The sequence below is a fragment of the Solanum stenotomum genome, chromosome 12 (genome assembly GCF_019186545.1).
Source record: "Solanum stenotomum isolate F172 chromosome 12, ASM1918654v1, whole genome shotgun sequence".
Classification (NCBI taxonomy): Eukaryota; Viridiplantae; Streptophyta; class Magnoliopsida; order Solanales; family Solanaceae; genus Solanum; species Solanum stenotomum.
In genome coordinates this window covers 33899700-33921660 of record NC_064293.1, presented here as the reverse complement: position 1 = coordinate 33921660, position 21961 = coordinate 33899700, and the positions used below count along the sequence as shown (strand labels likewise).

At 35.1% G+C, this 21961-nt stretch overlaps 1 pseudogene across 1 annotated transcript in view; it reads left to right on the top strand.

Annotated features, from left to right (window-relative positions):
• LOC125849370 (probable LRR receptor-like serine/threonine-protein kinase At1g07650) overlaps positions 1-19811 on the top strand; it is a 40014-nt pseudogene extending 20203 nt beyond the window's left edge. Inside the window, exons 2-24 of the transcript XR_007444615.1 lie at positions 7010-7187; positions 8027-8098; positions 8186-8254; positions 8332-8403; positions 8489-8560; positions 10475-10546; positions 10645-10713; positions 10787-10858; positions 10965-11034; positions 11129-11200; positions 11632-11700; positions 12159-12224; positions 12647-12712; positions 12804-12839; positions 12924-12964; positions 13246-13622; positions 13700-13895; positions 14191-14343; positions 14739-14857; positions 14972-15182; positions 15481-15718; positions 19077-19227; positions 19395-19811. The product of XR_007444615.1 is annotated as a probable LRR receptor-like serine/threonine-protein kinase At1g07650 (transcript). The remainder of the gene's footprint in view (positions 1-7009; positions 7188-8026; positions 8099-8185; positions 8255-8331; positions 8404-8488; positions 8561-10474; positions 10547-10644; positions 10714-10786; positions 10859-10964; positions 11035-11128; positions 11201-11631; positions 11701-12158; positions 12225-12646; positions 12713-12803; positions 12840-12923; positions 12965-13245; positions 13623-13699; positions 13896-14190; positions 14344-14738; positions 14858-14971; positions 15183-15480; positions 15719-19076; positions 19228-19394) is intronic.
• Positions 19812-21961: the final 2150 nt, after the last annotated feature.

Genomic DNA, 21961 nt, shown 5'->3' with positions numbered 1-21961 from the left:
ACATTCATACAGGAAATGGGAGCCGTAGGCTCAATGCTACCCAGAGGTTGCATAGTACACAAAAAAGTAGAGAGTGACGGATACAAAATATTAGGGTTACGTACGTTACTACTATCTCAAATAGGTTGATTGAAAGAGGTCATCGCATTTAGTTTATGTCAGTTCAATTTTGGTCTTATTGTACGTCCACTTGAAAGAATTTTTTTTTTTCCAATGTCTACACACGTCATTATGTCCCATTGGATCCAAATTCCACTAGACTTGTACTATATGCACACTGTTTATTAATTTGTTTCTATCAAAATTATATATTTCAATGTAGACGGCTAGCCAAAGGATAACAAATATCTTTATCACTCGTCTCCCTTATTATTTTGGATAATTATCTTTAAAAAATATTTAATTATTTTTTCTTATCAATGTATCTATGGAAAAGGGTCAAAATTGCTCCTGAACTATGCGAAATAGACCACTTATACCCTCCATTACATTTTGGGATCAAAAATACCCCCGCAATTATCCCAGGAGACCACAAATACCCTCAAGAGTTAACACCCCAATTTTTTAGTGATGTGGCAAGCCATATGGGACTAATCCCTCCACCTAAGCATTGCCAACTAAGATTCACTACAAAAGAAATTGACTTTTTTGTCGCCACAAAATTCCAAAATATTGCCACTAAAGGTTATGAGTGATTTTTAGTGGCGACTAAGGCTCCAACAATCATTCGCTAGTAAAACCTATTTTTTCAACAAAAAAATATGATAATTAATTTTCAATTGCGACCTAATTTTCTAAAATAAATAACTTGCAATATCCATATTAAAAACATCCAATATTATTACGAAAAATAATCAAAATCACTTCTCGATTCAAATCTCCTACTATATATATATAATGCATCATTGTACATTTTATACATTTACATATGACATAAAAATAAAACATATAGTGTCTTCAAACTCCTACTTAATCGATATCATATTTGGTTTTTTAAAAACAATGAAGAAAAAAACACAAAATTAGAATTTAATATTAAAAACTTTTAGTGACGATTTTCTGGGCTTTTGTGGCGACTGTTGTTGCCGCTAAAGGTCTAGTTCTTTTGTAGTGAATCCTAGTTGGCAACGCTTAGGTGGAAGGATTAGTCTCACGTGGCTTGCCACGTCAACAAAAATTTGGGGTGTTAACTCTTGAGGGTATTTGTGGTCTCTTAGGATAACAGCAGGGGCATTTTTTATCCCAAAATGTAACGAAGGGTATAAATGGTCTATTTCATATAGTTCGGGGCATTTTTGACCCTTTTCCGATGTATCTATAATAATTCCTTGAGGAGTTGAGTTTATGGGTTAAACTCATCAATCAAGAAATACGAGTTCAACATAGAAATATTGCTACACTTGAATAAAAGGAAAGAGATTTGGAATTAGGAGAAACCATGTTGGAGGTCAAAACAAAAGACAAATCAAGTCAAGTAAGATTGGATTCCTTTAACCAAGTTCCAGTGGGATTTATAGAAAGAAGCTAAGGAAAATTTGATCGATCATTAATTACTTACTACACTTATATAAAGCATCATATTGATGCTATTGCCTCTTATGTTATTCACACAAATTGAGATTTATTCTTTGCAAATAATGATCATCGTAAATTGTGCTTAAACATGTTGGACGTATTATGATTTTAAAGCTAATTTTGTCAACTCTAAATAAAGTATTTGAATGAGGCAATAGTCTACTCATCTTATTCCGCAAATTAGCATGTCAGATTCAATTCCAATAGGTCATTTGGCGTGTGATGTACATGTATACACTTTTTAACTCTGAAAATTTAGCCACCCATGAGATATAAAAATGAAATTTTATCTTTCATGAGTGAGGTAAAGACAAATAAGTGGAATTTTATCTAATCAAATAATTATTAAATAGCTCAAAAAAATTAAAATATTTAATTAATGGTAAATTAATAAAAACACATTTTTCTTATTAGGAGTGAATAGTTTTTTTTTTAAGGAATGTACTCAAACTAAAAACACGAGCGTAATGAAGGAAGTAATTTTTTATTATTTTGCACGACTATTATTATTATCTATTTAAAATGATTAATCATATTGAAGGTCTTGAAATCCAAAGTCTTGTTTAATGTAATAGCTTGACCTAGGAGATTCATTATTTTATGAAAATCTAGGAGACTCATAATTATTGTTTCAAATCTAGAAACACCTCAATTAATGCTAGTTACACATCTTCGTTGTATCAAATCTTACTGGTACATGAATTTTAAGAAGAGTAGGTATTTGTGTAAGAGTTTAGGAGCAGTGGGGTTTACCATTTCAAGAAAAAGATAGCCATGTCAATGCTAATGCAATGATAAGAATTTATTTATCACAAGAGAACACAAAATTCTGTAACTCATCTCTACCTTATTTTTTGGACAGATCTCAATGGTGTAGAGCTGCAGATGGTTTGTTTTACTCTGAAGCAAATAAAAACTGCCACTAAAAATTTTGATGCTTCAAACAAGATTGGCGAAGGTGGTTTTGGTCCTGTTTACAAGGTATGCTTATAATTGGAGACTAGTGATTTTTCTTTTACTTGTACATCATGTCACATTGTACCTCTGCCTACGAGACTTGGTGCTGTTTCCATAAACATGTAAACCTTCAAATTCTACTTACCCAAACCTTCTGAGTTTGAGCATGGAAATACATATGTGGCTCATAATTCATCTGCCTTTAGCTGCTGCGCACTGGTTCTATCCTCTTACCCCGTGGAATCTAACAACTGATTTCGTGTAGGGTCAATTACTTGATGGTACATTAGTTGCAGTGAAGCAGCTCTCCTCTCAATCAAAGCAAGGCAACCGTGAATTCTTGAATGAGATTAGTAGGATATCCTGTTTGCAACACCCCAATCTGGTTAAGCTTCATGGGTGCTGTATTGAAGCAGACCAGTTACTGCTTGTATATGAATACTTAGATAACAATAGCCTTGCGAGCGTTTTGTTTGGTAATTACTCCGTGTCCTCTCTATGTATAAATCTAGTTATCCTCTGGGTCAAGATTTTCAGTGGTGAATTTTCTGGTTCAGAGAACAGCCGATTGAATCTGGATTGGCCCACAAGGTTTAGGATCTGTCTTGGAATAGCAAGAGGTCTAGCTTTTCTACATGAGGAATCAAGCCTAAAAATTGTACATCGGGACATCAAAGCTACCAATGTGCTTCTGGATGGACAGCTCAATCCCAAAATCTCCGACTTTGGACTAGCTAGACTCACTGAAGATGAGAAGACCCATATTAGTACTCGAGTTGCTGGAACAATGTAAGGTCACTATTTTTCCAGCTAGAAGTCTAAAGTATTTTACGTTGACAAACCTTCTAATCTTAACACTTGCAGAGGATACATGGCACCAGAATACGCACTCTGGGGTTATTTGACTGACAAGGCAGATGTTTACAGCTTTGGAGTTGTACTTTTGGAAACTGTCAGTGGAAAGAACAACAATAACTACATGCCGAGCCACACTAGCATTTGTCTCTTAGATTGGGTATAAATCTGATCCCTATTTGCTTGTTGTATCTCTCTTATCAAGGCTCAGCTTGAATGTTTCGATGGCAATATAAAGATCTTCCAATTCTTTCTTCATTTTTCACTCTTCCATTGAAATTACTGGCTGTGCCTGAAAAGCTACACTGTTACAGGCCTGTCATTTGCATCTGAGTGGGAGTATAGAGGAGCTCATAGATCAGAGATTGGGGTCTGATATTAATAAACAAGAAGTGGAAAAAATAGTAAAAGTGGCACTCTTGTGCACTAGTGCCACTCCCTCACTCAGGCCTATCATGTCCGAGGTAGTGTCTATGCTTGAAGGACGAATCGCTATTCCAGATGAAATTCCAGAGGCAAGTACTTATTCCAATGATCTGAGGTTTAAAGCCATGAAAGATTTTCATCAAGAGAGGCAAAATCAGAAGCTAATTCAAACCCAAACTCAAAACACCATAACTATTCGAACTGACATGGGCTCTTCTTCTGCATCTACAACTAATATGTTCGATTAAGTTCAGTTTCAAGATCAAACAGACACGTAATGTCACTTCATCCATGGTAAGCCTGGCTCATTCCAACTTGTTGTGTTCTCGAGGGTGCTAGACCACCTCCATGTGTATTTATAGTTGTAATTAAGCAATTTGTTCAATTTTTTTATAGCAGGCTTGCTGTATAATGTAAATACATGTTTCAGTTTTGAGGCTAAGGATGCAACATTTTTTTCTTCTGCTGCTGCACTTTTGAAACATGACAACTTTTTGTAACACTTTTTTCTCCACTATGTTTCTCGAACTCTCCAAAACTTTACCACACCAGCGTCAAATCCATCCGACACGCACTTGTCGATATTTTTAAAGTGTCCCGAGAAACATAATCTAAATTCTCATCTCTGATCACACCATCAATACCAGTTTTATAAAATGCTTTTAGAATATTATTGGTCGTTTCGAACAATACATACATACCCAACCCAGTGTAGTTTCACATGAAAAATAATATTACTCAACAAAAACTCAACATCACAAATAGAGCTAGAGTTCTATTTACGATAGAATGCACTAACTTTGGATCCCTCGTCCTACCTAGCTCTGCCCTGTCAGGCAACATGGATTAGATTGGAGTAAACAAAACATGATGAACGTAAATAATAATTATTTAATAATATTATACTAATTGTTTTGTTAACGTAAAAAAAAAGATAACCAACTGAAGCAATATTTGATGATAAGCATGTTTTTGATATTTGTTTAAGGAAAAGTCAAAGGTCTCCAATTGAAAAGTTTCAAACTGTTGTTTTATGAGTTTGATAGTGGCCAAATTTTTAAAAGACGAAATATATACTTTTTAAATTTCTGAATGCACTTTTTTTTTTTAGAATAAAAGTGTTTGGTAAAAAAACAAACCAAGTATATGTAGGTAGTGTCTATTTTTTAATACGTAAAAGCTATTTTAAAAAATTATTACTCAAATAGAAATTGCTGTTTTTTCAAAATATTTTTGATAAGTTGATCTTGATCATTTGACACTATAATGATATATTTATTATGCGAATTTAGCTAAGACCTTTTCTTTTATTTCGTAAAGATAATACACCTTCATTTTTCTTTAATATATATTATATGAAAAAATAGTTTCTTCTTTTAAAGTATGAAGACATGATTAATTTTTATTTGAATGTTAAGTGTTAAAATTATTTTAGTAGCTACTAAAAAGTAGTCTTAAAAATTGGTCTCTTGAAAATCATAGTCAGACATTCAAAACAGGCAACTCACGAAATAAAAAAAAAGAGAGAAATAATAAAAGTAAAAAAGCAAAAAGAGATGAAAGGACACAAGTTGAATAATATAATTACTTATAAACATGAACTTAGTGTCTTAATTAAGTAAGTTTAACTAAATGATGTAAAAGTAGGTACCAGCTGCCAGTCTGGCATGCTTATCTTATTTTAAAACAAAAAAAATATATCTTCAGATATATTTTATCATAATAGTGTTATTAGTGTGAAACCAATTTCTAGATTGGCTTCATGCATGCCCCCTTTATTCATATTATTTGATTCTACTTGGCCTGTTTACGCTCAAATTAACTTTATTAATGATATTTTAGAATTATAAATTTAATTATTAGTAGTTCTTATTTAATACTAAGAATTAGAATATCATAAAAAAGTGATAAAATTATTTTGATTAGATAGATAAATAAAAAGATCTATTTTTGATATAATGGATCAAGTATAATGAAACGTAGATTGTTATAATACTTCCTCTTTTTTCCTACGTGCTCCTTTTAATTTTGTGTATGTATGACTTTTGTACATTTGTCAAAACAGGATAAATGAAATATTTTATGGAAAAATAAGCTAACTTTTGTTACTTTTTCATGTTCGATATTAAAATGAAAAATATTATCTAAAAACTATTGTACATAATTTAAATAAAATATTATGAAGGTAGAGTATGGGTTAGGGCGGGACGGGGCCTATCGGGATGGGGGATTAGGGGTTAAATGAGGTGGAGAGAATGTATCGAAATGTCATTTGAATTTGTGGTCTTAATTTTGTTATGTAGGTTATCCAAAAAGGAATAAAATGTTTTCTTTTTAATTAAAATGGACTAAAATAAGTAAGATAAACCAAATGAAATGGAGGTGTCCTATATAATACTCTATCTGTTTCAATTTATGTGGTACTATTCAAATTTTGAGATTCAATAATTTTATTTTGATCGTAAGTTCAGGCATGAAAATGTTAAACTTTTTGAAATAAGATTTATATATTTGAAAACTACATAGTAAGTAGCAATAATTATAACTCAGATTGTTTTTTTAAACAATAATTAATAAAAACTTATTTGAATGAAATATGTCATGTAAATTGTAATTATTTAGTATTTATATTATCTGCCATGCCATGTGGAACCTAACTATTTAAATATGGGAGTAAAAAGTAACTTTATGTAGAAGAAAAGAGCATTTTCATTTTAAATTCTCCTTCTCATGCAGGTACACAGGATTTTGTGTCACAAAAACCATAAACAAACAAACATAGGAGTGTAAAATAGAGAAGTAATAAAACAGGTTCAGCATCATTGCCATTTGCCCTCATAGGCCATAAGTTCAAACCTTTTTCAGCAACTTGCCTTCTTCTCCTCAAATCTGTCATCTCCATTTTTTTAAACAATTTTTTCCTCAGAGCAACTTCATTTTCTCAGAAAAAAGGCCCAAAAAAATCTCTTAAATTTTCATATGATTAGTACTCAAGTTTTTGAAGTTTAAGGGACCATGCCAAGAATCTTCAGTTTCTTTCTCATCTTCTTCACCATAGTTATTTGCTTTACAGCAGGCAACATGGAAGCACAAACTGGTCAACTTCCAAAAGATGAAGGTAAAAAGATTTGAACTTTTTCATTTTTTAGTTAATGTATGTGAAAGAAAGTTGATGCCCATTTACTTTGATTGGCAGTGGAAGCTCTTAGAGAAATAGCTGATCAATTGGGGAAAAAAGATTGGGATTTTAAGCTAAACCCTTGTGATGGGAACTCAAATTGGAGCACACCCAAAAGGAAAGATATGCCTTTGTATAACAATACCCTAGAATGCAATTGCACTTTCCCTGATAATCTTTGTCATGTGGAAAATATGTAAGTCCCTCTCTCAAATGAATGTGTTTTGTTAAGTAGTTGATGAAGTTATGAAAATTGATGGGTTAATGTAGTTCTGCTTCTGCCTACTTTAAAGTTGTTTCAGTTTAGAACCTTTACTGAATTTCTATTTAGAAGAAAATTCTTGACTTATGTTTGGTTTTAAATGTCCAGATTAAACTGCTAAGACCAAATTTTAGTTATATTGAGGACTTATTAGGGTGTGGTTGGTATGAAGGAAAACATTTTCTAAAATATGTTTTTTCAATTTTCCTATGTTTGGTTGGTTAACAATTTTTGGAGAAGATTTTTTCTAGGAAAACAAGTTTGTTAAAAATAAGGAAAATGTCTTTGGTAATGGAACTGAGGAAAACAAGTTCCATAGTGACATTCCACGTTGATTGTCTTCTCCCACCCTCTAATACATCCTACCCTCACCCCCATCCCTCATAGTATTTGCGTAAACTAATTACAAATGTTTTTGGGATAATATTTTATTCGCGTACTTACCAAACACCACAATATAAGTAAGAATCCCACTTATAAACACACCCTTGGTTTGGATTACTTCTACTGTTTTGGTTGATCTCTCGAATAAATAAAAGTTGTTAGATGATACTAGGTATAAGCTTATAATAGATTGGTATTAGATTTATTGTTAGAATACCATGTCTTTATCTAAATATTCAAATTTCTCATTGATGAATATGACTATTTCTGGAATTATTTATCTAATTGCCACTCCATTGCATTATGAAACTGATTGAGATTATATAAACTGGACAGGATTATTTCTAATATCTAGTGATTCTGACAGAGGCTGCTCTAATTGCTAACAGATTTCTCAAAGGACAGGATCTTTCAGGTGTCCTCCCAGCATCTCTGGCGAAGTTACCATATCTGAAGAAAATGTACTGAGAGCATCCAGAACAATTGTTAGAAAATCAGTTTGAATTTTACTTTTTTTTAAAATCATTATGATTTTACCTTTTTTTCAGTGATCTCAACCGCAACTACTTAAGTGGTACAATTCCGCCTGAATGGGCGTCTACCAAGTTGGAATTCATGTGAGACAATTTATTCATATACATTGTTAAAATTTAACCTTTCATTTAGGGCTTCTCATGAATTTGAAGTTTTCCAGGGCTATTTCTAATAATCGGTTATCTGGGCATGTCCCAGAGTACATAGGAAATATGACCTCACTTGTGATATTGTAAGATCCCTTGCTTTCACTTTTCTCAGACAGACTGACTGTACCTGACTACTTGAAATATTCTGAAGTCATCATAATTTTTCAGGAGTTTGGAGACTAACTGGTTTAATGGATCGTTACCAGCAGAAGTAGGGAATCTGGTCAATTTACAGATTCTGTAAGTCTTTCTTACTCTTCTATTTCCTAACTAATTTTCACAAGTCAATTTACTGTTTGTATTGTGTGGAAGATGTGATCGTGAGTTAAAAGTGAAATGAAGCTAAAAAATAGAATGGAGAATTGGAGATGGTTATTGAGGAGTAGACTATGAAAATTCAAAATGAGAGACTGAGTGAGCAGTATTTGCAAGGTGACCATGTATAGATGTTTCGTTTGGTACAATGTTTTAGCTGTGGTGTTCAGGCACGCTTGCACACATCTCAATTGGTCCACATGATAGCTTACTACATCCCACAAGCACATGTGCTAATAAGCCTGTCCACCTAGGTTAGAGACTTAGAGCAGATGACTTAGAGCAGATGAGCTCACATCGAGTGTTGTTGCTGAGTTTCAAATTGTTACTCCTATATCTTAACCATTCAACTATCTCCTTGGGGGGACAATGCTTTGTCTGATACACTCCTATATCTTAACCATTCTACTATCTCTTGGGGACAATGCTTTGTCTGGTACATTGGGGTACTATAGAAAGGAGAAGTAAGGCAAGAGATATAGGATACGGCTCCAGGTATTAAGGCTATGTAAGTGTACTTCCAATGAAGGGAAAGTGATACAATGTTGAGTTCAAGTGAGGATGTTCTGAATTTCTGATCAAAATTGTGGGTTTTGAGAGCCAACCATTGTCGCCTGGAGACCTGAGAGCCTCATTTTATGCTAAGTACCGTGCAAAGGGGTTCTTCGTTGTGTTTGGTTAAGATTCTAATTTAAGCACCTTTGTAGGATGCAGTTCTTTGCAAGGTCCCGTCATTAGCAAAGGCCGTGGTGTGGAGGTTATTCTTAATGATAAGAGAGTTATGCTTCCATACTTGGTCACCGTCCATCAAGATAGGAGGAATAGGTCATAGCTTATAACTGTCATCAATGAGGGCATGTTGTGTTTGATGATAAATGCATCTCCGTAGTCTTTTAGAAAGCAAGAAGTGCAATAATTCGAATTGCTTCTGAGACTATTAATAAGTGAGAAGCAAGACACGTGTACAGTGTACCTTCTTTAAAGTAAAGCGTATAATTTTAGGATGAAACACTAAAATAGCTAACATATGGAAATTTATTATTTGTAACATCAAAACTGCAAACTGACTCTACTACTTTCAATATCATATACAACAATAACATACTTAATTCCAAAAATTCTTACAAAACATCGTTAAAATGTACATGAATAAAGATGTTAGAAATAGAAAATGAAATAGAGAGAACGAAAAAGAAAAAGAAAAATAATTTTTCCATGTTGGAGGTCTCAAGTTTGAAACCCCTTGCCAGCAAAAGAAAGGGGTTTGCCTTCTGGGTCGAGCTCGTCGTGCCGGGCTTGCCTAGTGCGGGTTACCTCTCCTATGTGGTTTGCGAGCTATTGCATAGGAGCGGGGGTTTTACCCTGTTTCCAAAGGGTAGCGGTTGCTGGTTCCCAATTGAAATTATCGTCAACTTAGAAGTGGAAAAGAAGAAGACACACACAAAAGGAGAAGAAAAATAAGAAAGAATCAAATCTAGAATAAACAGAGTAGAAGAAGAGTCGTAGTGAACCCAAGAAGAAGTAGAAAGAGACAACGAAGAGATCACTAAGCATATGAAGAGAGGAGCCCTAGTACTCAAATGAAAAAAAAAGGTCTTTTTATCCCCTTTTTAATTTTTAAAAATCATGCCTGTGCGGATTGTTTTGCGTGTTACTTCTTTAGGCACATGCTTCTTCAAGGTTGTTTTACTTCACCCATGCTTAGCAAGGACACCTCTTCCAATTGCTTAATCACTTTAAATGAATGAGTGGTTGCTTTTAAATTATTGTGTTTTTACTAGAGCAGATCAAGTGTGAGCTGGATTTGATTCTAAATTCTATGAACTTTGATTGTTGCAGCATTCTCAAAGCTAATAATTTCACAGGAGAGTGGCCAGTGGAACTGAATAATCTTACGAAATTGATTGAACTGTGAGTGTATTTGAATATACATCTGAGATGGGATTTCCTAGTCTTCTTCCACATATGTAAAGTTGAATTCTTGGCTTTCCTTTTTGGCATCAACACAGTAGGATAACCAGTAACAGCTTTGTTGGTAAACTGCCTAACTTTGAGAGTTGGAAAAACCTCCAGAAGTTGTGAGTATTTTCACTTGGTAATATTTGTACAAGTCAGAATTTCCAGTAGAATTAGTATATGCTCTTTTGACAGAGAAATTGAAGGTTCTGGATTTGAAGGACCACTACCCCCAAGTTTTTCTGTTTTGACCAGTTTGGAAGAACTGTAAGTTTACGCTTTATATGAAAAGTTTATTTTGCTTTTTGCAATGTTCTTATGATTAAGCAAAGTAGAAATCAAGATAATTAAGGGTCAGATGATGCATATACAGAAGAATCAGTGACCTCAACGGAGGTGCTTCAGAATTCATCACTTACAAACATGACCAGGATGTCTAAATTGTGAGTACTTGATGATTTGGGAATTGCAAATGGAATTTCCAACACATCCTTTATCAAGGAAAGTCAATTCTCTGAAACTGTGTTTTGACTGCAGGGTTTTGAGAAGCTGTAATATACATGGGAATATTCATGATTCTGTAGCTGAAATGGTCAACTTACGGTTTTTGTAATTCCACTATTTTCAAAGTATTATTGAATTTATTTCAATTTTTTCCTTAATGATTTTTTTCCCTTTTCCTGTTATACAAAGCTGTGTCCAATCCACTTAAAGCAAAACGTTTTGTGCATGTCTGACTCTCCTCTGGACTTTTTCATTTTTTTCTTTTCCTTCTACTAGCCTCCTCTTTTTGAATGGGAGAGATCAATGGGTTATTGAATATTGAATAAATGCAAACAACATACTTCACTTCCGCTGAATGGACCAATGTTCATTCTTTCTTGAAACAAAATGGTCTTTACAAACATGTCATCGGAGCTTTCATTTTCTCTATCCTTTATCTAAACTTAATTAAGCTTTTAACAAATTGTGCTATAGTTTGTTCAGCCAATGGGATTGAACATTGTTTTGAGTTTGACTCTGGTTATTGTTCATTGCAGAGATCTGAGTTTCAACAAGCTTGAAGGAGGAATTGCGAATCTCGAGGGTGTGAATAAGATGGAGGCCACGTAAGTCAAAACAACATGAAGATTCCTACAATTTTATGTGGAAATATATCTTTTGCATCTCTGTTTCATTATACTAGTCTTACTATAAGACTGTTGATGGCTCATCCATCAATCTTCTGTATCCTTTCCAAATGCTCAAGCCCTTTTCTTTCATTTGAAGAAAAGAAGAAAATTGCCTCAATGACAGAAACAGTCTTAGATGGCAAATGCCTTTACATGATATTTCTTTTCTTTTTTTGCCCACGAAGTTTTAAGATTTTGATGTTAGATGGTTTGTTTATAGCTCAGTAGTATTCTCTCATGAGCTGCACCGAAAAATGAGTCTTCATTTGATTGGCAATATCTTTCCATTTTTGTGTGTAGCTGATAAATGGGATCATGTTATTGAACATGTAATGCATATATTGCATTTCAAATTTGTGATCTCCTAGTTAAATCAAATATTTCCTGCTTGCTAGGTATCTGACTGGCAATGATTTTGTTGGGCAAATTCCAGATTGGCTTACTAGTCGAGATACCAGAAAGTAAGTATAATTTCTTGTCTTGCTTTTCCATATACACTAGTCACTATTTAAAATTTGATTTAACAAAGGACATGTACTTCAAGGTAGGATTATATAACAGGGTGACAGATATAGAAGGAAGCATTAAAGGTCACAACCAAAAATGTGGTTGCTCACATAGAGAATCAGATTAAAAAGTCATTCATAGATACCTAGTCCAGAACTTGAATTCTTGAGTCTTGCCTCTGTAAGTTTTTTTGTGAGGAACAATGATAGCTTTGTGAAAATTAGTTTGATGGGCAATAAACAAAGATATTGAGATTTAACTAGCTGAATTGTCATTAATTTCATTGCATTTAAATCTATTTTCTCTAAGTGAAGGCCTCTCATTAGATTGAAAGTACTTGATGAGCTCTTAACCATGTCGGATATCTTTGATGCAGTGTGATAGACCTTTCCTACAATAAATTTGATGAAAGCTCTGAACCATCTACCTGTCGGGACAACCTGTATGATCCTTGTGTGTCTACACTTTCTCCTATCTTCTTTTATGCATATATGGTTCAGATGATTTCATGTTTGGTTTTCTTTTCTTATCAGAAACTTATTCAGAAGCTTTAAGGTCGAGAATTTTGTGTAAGCGTTTAATGTCAAATAAACTGTTGACTATTATTCTTTAAAAACAACTTGTCCTCTCTGACACCTTTTCAACTACTTCAGAGAGCGCGGGAAGTGCTTCTCAGCCAGGCCGTGTTCAGAGGGTGAGTACTCACTCTTTGCAGAATTCTACCGTCTCATCTAAATCTTTTGTTTGATATTGTTCCATTGTGCAGGATTTACCAGCTTCTTGTTGACAATCAATAGACATGAGTAGGAAGGCATAATTTGGTTACTTTTGTAAACTAGTTAGGTCATGGAAAACATTTTAGCACTACACAGTTTCTATGACAATCTACAAGAACTGAACAGTTTTATCATTGTCTTATATTTCTGAAATATATTCATTGAGTCTAGTAACCTATCTCTGGTTTGAATATTGCAGACAAGTACTCATTGCACATAAATTGTGGTGGAGGAAATGTAACTGTTGGAGACACTACTTATATAGCAGATGAAGACTCAGCAGGTGCTGCAAAGTTTGTTTACTGGAAAGGGAACTGGGGAACCAGCAGTACAGGACATTTCTGGGATACCGACGTATCGTTGAATGACCACAAAGCAAAAAATGTATCTGCTATCAAGGGAGATGAATCTCAACTTTACATGACAGCTCACCTCTCCCCTTTATCTATGACTTACTTTGGACGTTGCTTGGCAAATGGAAACTACACTTTGACACTTCATTTCGCAGAAATAGTTTACAGAGACAACCAATCTTTCCAAAGTCTTGGAAGACGAATATTTGATGTATACATACAGGTGAACCAGCATGTCAGAGAATTAGATACAGTAAAATATCCAATTAGCTGCAGCTGATTTAGTTTAAATGGATGCAGGACAAATTGAAGTTTAAAGATTTTGATATTAAAAGACTAGCCGGAGGAGTTGATAGAGCTTTGAAAGAAAAGTTTAATGTAACAGTGAAAGATAAAACTGTACAAGTGCGCTTCCAGCATGCTGGGAAAGGAACTACATCAATCCCGATTAGTGGACACTATGGTCCTTTAGTATCTGCCATCTCTCTGGAAGCTAGTAATACTCTGTCTTCACTTTAATTTTTTAGGTGTAGCATCTCTTCTTCTTCACTGTCACATAGTGAGAAAGTCTTCTTCACAAAAGTTACTCACCTTTGCATCTTATTTAAAAATTAAGACCTTTTCAGAGTTGGAATCCGTACAGGATCACTCATGATTATATGGTTGAAGCTCAAGAAGCTATAGATTAGATGTTCTCTCATTGAATAAGTTATGCATAATATCTATGATTTCTGGTAGACAAGTAAATTCCAGAGTGTCTAACATTGTTAAACTTTTTGTTCTGTAATTAGACTTCAAGCCCCCTCCTCCGCTGGAGATCTCTTCTAATCAGAAAAAGAAGATTCTAATTGTAGCTGGAGCAGTGGTGTCTTCTTTAGCTCTTGTTCTGATGATTTTCTTTGTTGCTTGGAAGAAAAGAAGAAACAGGAAATTGATGGAACAAGGTGATTCTAGACCTCAATTTTTGTTTATGCCTGACAAGTAGAATGTAATTAAAAAAAATTCTGTTGCATTCTGGGGGATTCTTGGAGTTGTATCAAAATGAAGTGACAGATTGAGTGGTTTTGCAAATTGAAGTACATGTGAATGATTGTTCCATATGAAATACTAGGTGTAATTATCATTTTGGAAGACTTCCTGCCACATTAAACGTATATGCCTATATTCTATCCAAATTCATGATTTCACTAGTTAACGGGTGGGGAAGACAAGGGTGATGGATATAGGTTTGAAGGTGCAAACCTTCCAGAATTTCTTGTATGCTTTTCAAGCTAAAATTTTCTTTTATTTATCTTATGGGAAACTAACATCCTAAACTTGTTCCTTTACTGTTGTGTAGAATTAAGAGGGCTTGATCTGCAAACTGGTATATTTACTTTCAGACAAATTAAAGCTGCCACAAGTAACTTTGATGCTGCAAATAAGCTTGGTGAAGGTGGATTTGGATCTGTCTACAAGGTGAATATATATACAAATTCTCATAATTCTTCCTTCTTATCCCTCCCTGTGGAAATCCTACTTGATGTTATTGGAAATCATTTATGAACTTCATGCATTTTTTTTAATGCTCAGGGTACACTAGCAGATGGTACTATAATTGCTGTCAAACAGCTTTCATCCAAGTCAAGACAAGGGAACCGTGAATTTGTGAATGAAATAGGCATGATGTCAGGCTTACATCACCCAAATCTTGTCCAACTCTACGGATGTTGTGTTGAATGGAACCAACTTTTACTAGTTTATGAGTACATGGAGAACAATAACCTTACCCATGTTTTGTTTGGTAAATGTTATTTTTCGGTACTTGATTTTTATATGCTTTACTTGAGCCGAGGATATATTGGAAGCAGGCTCTCTATCTTCACAGGGTAGGGGTAAGGCTACATATGAACCACCCTCCCTAGATCCACTTGTGGGATTACACTGGTTATTGGTGTTTACTTGAGGTAAAAGTAAAAAAGGACACCATGCCAAAACAAAATGAAGTTTGGTGATCCCAATTTTCCCTCAATAACGTACGCCATAAGTGTGTGTGATTTTGTATGAATATTGGCCTAGTTTCAATTTGTAGTAAATTGCAGGTCCTGAAGACTGTCAGCCAAAACTGGACTGGCCAACTAGGCAAAAGATCTGTGTTGGCATAGCTAAAGGCTTGGCTTACCTACATGAAGAATCACCTCTAAAGATGATTCATAGAGACATCAAAGGAACCAATGTACTCCTTGACAAAGACCTAAATCCAAAGATCTCGGACTTTGGTCTGGCCAAACTTCATGACGAGGAGAAAACACATGTCACCACCAGGGTTGCTGGGACTATGTGAGCTTTCTAAACTACTCTAATTGATTGATCAAATTTTAGTTGTTCAAAATACTCCCTTTTGAATGTCATCCTTCCATTTAGGTCATATCAGTTACAGTGTTTTCAAAGGCGAAAAGCGCAAAAAAGCTCTAAGGTCCGTGAGGGCTTTAAGCGCAAAGTGCAAATAAAGTGTGGGCTTTAATGAAAAAAGGCGCAAAGGGAGAAAAGAATACAAATATATATGTTTAGTCCAAGACTAATAATTATAAACATGAATGACAAATATATGTCCAAAGAAATTGAATTTTTTTTTATGATAAAGTGAAATATCAATTATTTAGTGTCACTTCTTCATACGAGGCTCATTGGCAAGGAAACGTTTGCCTTAGAACCTTAATGACGACACTGAAGCGCACATAAAGCGAGGTGAAACGCTCAACACGTTTTGAGCCTCACTTCAGGGCTTAAGCGTGCTTAAAGTGCGCCTTTGATAACACTGATCAATTACTTCTCTTTTTTTTGAACTTAGTAACTTGGTATTATATCACAACCAGTACATGGGTTGTACTGAAACTTTATATACATATGTACTGCAAATTTCACTGTCCTGAACCTAAATTGAGTCTAGAACATCAACTATAGAGACAGTTTCATTTGAGTATATCTGGTTACACCAAAAACATAACAACATAATGCAGTTTAGTTTAACCTTCTGCAAACTATTCTTTATGCTCTCAAAACACCTAGAATTCCTCTCTTTCCAGGTTGACCACCATATAGCAGCAGGGATAACTCTTCATCTATCTCTGTTTTTAGCATGTACTCCTGCTTCCTCCCAGCTCTTCAGCGCCCCTGAGACTTTCCTGGGCATGGTCCAGGAGATGCCTTTGAGACTTAGAAATATTCTCCACAGCTTAAGGGTGTAAGTGCAGTGTAGAAACAGATGGTTCACTGTCTCATATGTTTCCTTACAAAGAAAACATCTTGAGCATAAGGTTACCCCTTTCTTCATCACATTGTCTTGAGTCAAAGCTGCTTCTTTGGCTAAAACCAGATGAAACAGGATATTTTGTAAGGTATCCTATTTTTCCAAATTTGCTTCCATGGCCAGTTTATATTATGATTACTAGGTTGGTCCATCATCCTGTAAGCTTCGTTAACTTTGAATACCCCTTTGTTGTTACCACTCCACCATAATTTATCCTCCCCAATCTGAAGCCCATTGAAGGTGTCCACTGTGTTAAGGAATTCAGCAACTCTCATAATTCCCAAGTCATTTAGATGCCTCCTAAAGGCAAAGTTCCACCCCTGTGGCGTCCATAACTCTGCTATGGATCTCTGTTGGAACAAAGCTAGATTGAAAATATCTGGAAATAAAGCTTCCAAGTTGCCTTTTTCATGCCACTCATCCTTCCAAAACTTGGTCTTTCTTCCATTCATCACTTTTTTCTTTGAGTTGTTCCTCACTTCATCCCACATGTCTCTTATAGATCTCCATAAACTAACCCCATATGGATTAGTCACCACCTTTGTCATCCAATTGTCTTCATCTTCATATTTGGCACCAATGACCCTACTCCACAACAATTGATTGTCATTTGCATATCTCCATAACCACTTCATCCTGAGAGCTTTGCTTTGAAATTCCAGATTCTTAATCCCCAAGCCCCCATTCTTCTTAGCAGTCATCACAGCTTTCCATTTTACCAGGTGGTATCCTTTCTTTTCTTTGTTTCCCAGCCACAAAAACTCTCTTCTAATTTTGTCCAACCTTTTGATAACCCCTGGTGGGATGGGAAATAAAGACATCGTATAAGTTGGTAAAGTATCAAGGACCGAGTTAATGAGAGTCAATCTTCCTCCTAGGGAGAGGTATTGAGTTTTCCACCTGGCTAGCTTTTTTTCACACTTCTCTATCACACTATTCCATATTTTTATAGATTTAGATTTATTCCCCAGAGGTAGTCCCAAGTAAACTGTTGGCAGACTGCCAACTTCTCCACCAAGTATAGTAGCTAGCCAGTTCATGTTGGTGACATCATTTATAGGATACATTAGGCTCTTCCTCCAGTTGATATGCAAACCAGATACTCCTTCAAATAACACAAGAATTACCCTTAAATACTTCAGTTGTTCTTCCTCAGCACCACAAAAAATAAGAGTATCATCTGCATATTGAAGGTGTGTCACTTCCATGCTTTCGGTCCCTTCCTTGGCAACTTCAAACCCTCTGATCCATCCTCTTAGGTTTGCTGTCTTAATCATTATGCTTAGTCCCTCCATTGCTAAAAGGAATAGAAAAGGTGACAGAGGATCACCTTGTCTAAGCCCTCTTTGAGTGTGAAAGAAACCTGCTGGGGAGCCATTCACAAGTACTGAAAAACCAACTGTTGAGATGCAATAATTTATCCACTTCAGCCATTTCTGTCCAAAACCCATCATTTCTAGAAGATTTAGAAGGTAACTCCAGCACACATGGTCATAGGCTTTCTCAATGTCCAATTTACAAAGATTACCAGGCTTCTTTTGCTGAAGTCTTGAATCTACAGCTTCATTAGCAATCAGGGCAGCATCCATGATTTGTCTCCCCTTTATGATGGCCATTTGTTGGGAATCTACTAGTTTGTCCACCACTCCTTTCAATCTCTCAGTCAAGACTTTGGAAGTCAGTTTGTAGATACTGCAATCAAGCTTGTAGGCCTAAATTCTCTTAGCTCAGTTGCTCCTTTCTTCTTAGGGATTAGTGCTATGAATATTGCATTAAAGCTCTTCTCAAAAATTCCTTGTTCGTAGAAGTTTTGAAAAGTATCCATGATGTCCTGCTTTACCACCTCCCAACATTTCACAAAAAATCCCATAGTGAAACCGTCAGGGCCAGGAGCTTTATCCACCACACATAATTTTAGGGCTCTTAAAACTTCTTCTTCGTCAAGATTACCTTCCAGTAACATATTATCCTCTTCTGTTAGGACTGGGACTTGCATATATTGGCAAGTAGGTCTCCACTGTCAGTTACTTCTCTTTTTCCTGAATGTAATCTTTACTCATTATAGAATTCCAAAAGGTTATGGCTAGCACCTTACTGATCCCAAGAGTTCAACAGATTATAAAGGTTATCTATCATTTCACATTATTCTTCAAAGCTACTCGTCTTTTGAAAATCCGTGTTTTATATTACAACTATAATAAACTAGTAGAGATTATTCTCTTCAAAACCATGTAAGTCAAACTCTGGCAATCAGTTTTATAATGGAAAGTTTCAATTACTTCTGCTGTCCATTTTTACCTAGTGTTGAGGTATAGAGCATTAGTTTAAGCCTTTCAGGACGTTCCTGTTCAGTCAAGCTCGTATAACTTTGTTAATTTGTTTTTGCAGAGGTTATATGGCCCCTGAATATGCACTCTGGGGTTATTTAACACATAAAGCAGATTTATATAGTTTTGGAGTGGTTGTATTAGAACTCGTTGCTGGGAAGAACAACATGAAATATCATCCTGATGAGAATTATGTCTGTCTTCTTGATTGGGTAAGAAACCAGCATTCTCTTGGTATCAGTTCCATAAATAGTGAACATTTAAAGCACGTCTCAGTTTGCTTGATGAGAACTTCATTTTGTGTTGATCAAGTAGACTTGGTAGTATTTCAAAAAGTATCTTTCACAAGTTCTCCCATTCAATATTGTGCTTCTTTCAGGCCCTGGTGGTACAAAAAAAAGCCAAGTTTTTGGAGCTAGTAGACCCAAGGTTAGGTTCCAATTACGACAAGAAGGAGGCGTTGAGGATGATTAAAGTGGCATTACGATGTACTAATCCATCTCCAGCACTAAGGCCAAACATGTCTGCAGTGGTGAACATGCTTGAAGGTCGTTTGAACGTCGATGAGTCTAACTTCGATTCAAGTGGCTACGGTGATGAATTGAATTTTCAAGGTTTAAGAGACAAATATGATGAGATGCAAGTAACTTCTAGTGAAAACCAATCAGTCTTTTTTTCAACTGACACAAAGGGTACTGATCACTCTTCTTCTACCTTTCCTTCTACATCTACCTCTAAATAAGTCTCCCTGTATGCTCAATGTTGTATTATATAAGACGAAAAAACTATGAAGAATGAAATGTTGATCATCCCGCGACATACTTTTCTTAATGTCATTTATTTTGTTTATAAAAGTTATGTCTCTGGAAAGTGAGTTTTCCAAAAGTGTTGTCATATATGAAACATCCCCCCTTTCCTCCCTTCAAACTTCAAAGACATAAATTGTACTAATAGTGTGCATTTTTTTATATAAGAAAATAGAAAGAGAAGATGACTTTTGGTGGGATTTCATGAACTCCTTGAACAACAACAACAAATAGCCAGTGTAATTCCATAAAGTGGGGTCTAGAGAGAGTAAACTGGAGAGGTGGTTTTCGATAACTTGACAAATCAGTAGACTGAATGAAATAATTTGAGTAAATTTTACTGGATAGGAAACATTACCCCTTTTATCTTTTGAATCATCATATCATATCATATAAAATTTGAAAGAATCTGGACTTTTGGTCCAAAAGCAATCAGTGCCTGCTGCTGCTGAGTTATTATCGGACTTTTAGAGTCCAAAAAAAATCTTCATTTTAGCCCTTTGGGCTGCTGCTGCAGCAATGATCAAATTAATTTCCAGCGTTCACTCTGCTACTAAACTGCTGCCACTGATTTGAGTTTTAACCCAATAATATTAGCTTCCCTTTTCGAACTTGATGGAGGTTGACGCATGAACTTGAGGAGTATGCAAGAGGTGGGGAGTCCAAGGACTCATTTGGAGAGTGTTCATGGGAAACAAAGTAAGAGAAAAGGAATAAGCAGATATCTTACACAAGTAATCATAGCTAAATAACAGTACATTTTGCTAACTAAAGAAGATTATTGAAAATAATTCCCAAAGAAGAGTAGGTTATCACAATTTTAATGAAATAAAGCTCGCTCAAAACAGCAAGATAGAATCAGAAAGCTACTGAATTGCCAAGAAACATTAGATAAAGAGAAACGATACACTAATCTGAACACGATACTCAAGGCCGAATTCATATCATACTGTGTAAACTAAACTCAAAAAGCTCCAACTAGGACACATACAATCAGAGGTTCTATGATAAAATGATAATTTGAAACTATACTTTTTTTTTATAATGAAACTAAACTTGTACATTAAGACTAGAAAAAAAAAAGAAAACCGAGATAAAACGCCCAAGCTTCAGCTATGATCAAACATAAACTAAGAATAAGAGCAAACGAGATGAAGAAGAGTGATAGCACATTCGACAGAGGCCCCGTCTAAAGTTCTGACCCTTGCTTCAAGCTTTGCTCTAGGAGAATCGCCCCACCCGATGTGATCGACGTCGCATCTCGACCTGTTCGTGCTGCGGAGCGAATGCCTAATAGACAGACATCTAAATTTTATTTTACTTTCTTTGAGTAATAAGAGAACCAAACTGAAGCAAACATACTACTCAAACAGGACACCCATATTTCAAATACACAGCAAGCTCGAAATTGTTAGCACAAAGAAATGGACATTTCAATAACGACTTAAGAAAGAAAACTGAATCTTGCCCTTAACTGATCAAGAATATATATCCCCAATCATTTGGTTCATTGGACAATCTCGAAATACATAAAACAGAAATGCCAACTTACATAAATTCATTAAGAGACTGAAATTGGAAATGAAGCCAAAACAAAGTAAAGAAAATCCCAATAGATAAGATCTCAAATATGCAGGCAGACAACAATTCATTCTTATATCTATCAATCGATGGTATGTATCCTCCTTGGTTGACACAGTCATTTTTTAGAAACAAATTCGTACATAAAAAGGGAGCATTTGAAAGCTTTCAGGAAGTCTATCTGGAAAGTTATACAAAAACCAAATGCTTCAAGAGAAAAACTTAGACTCTTATTAACGCATGTGTTGAAGGGAGACGGCTTGACAACGTTATTCTTAAGCAAATAGACTCAACCGAGATGACTTCATTAAGCCCAACCTTTACAAATTATCACAGGTTTTATATGAACATATAAACAACGGAAGCTTATACATCTCGACAAAAACTAAGAATAAACTCAAACTTTCATATTGGTTGACAGAAACATCAAATATAAGCTGTTGAAAATGTAATTAAACTACTAACTAAATACATGAGGAAATACAACAGACATGGATCATAAACTAAAAGAAACAAAGCTAGAAACTAGTTAATGCTCGAGAAAAGAAGGGAAGGAGAA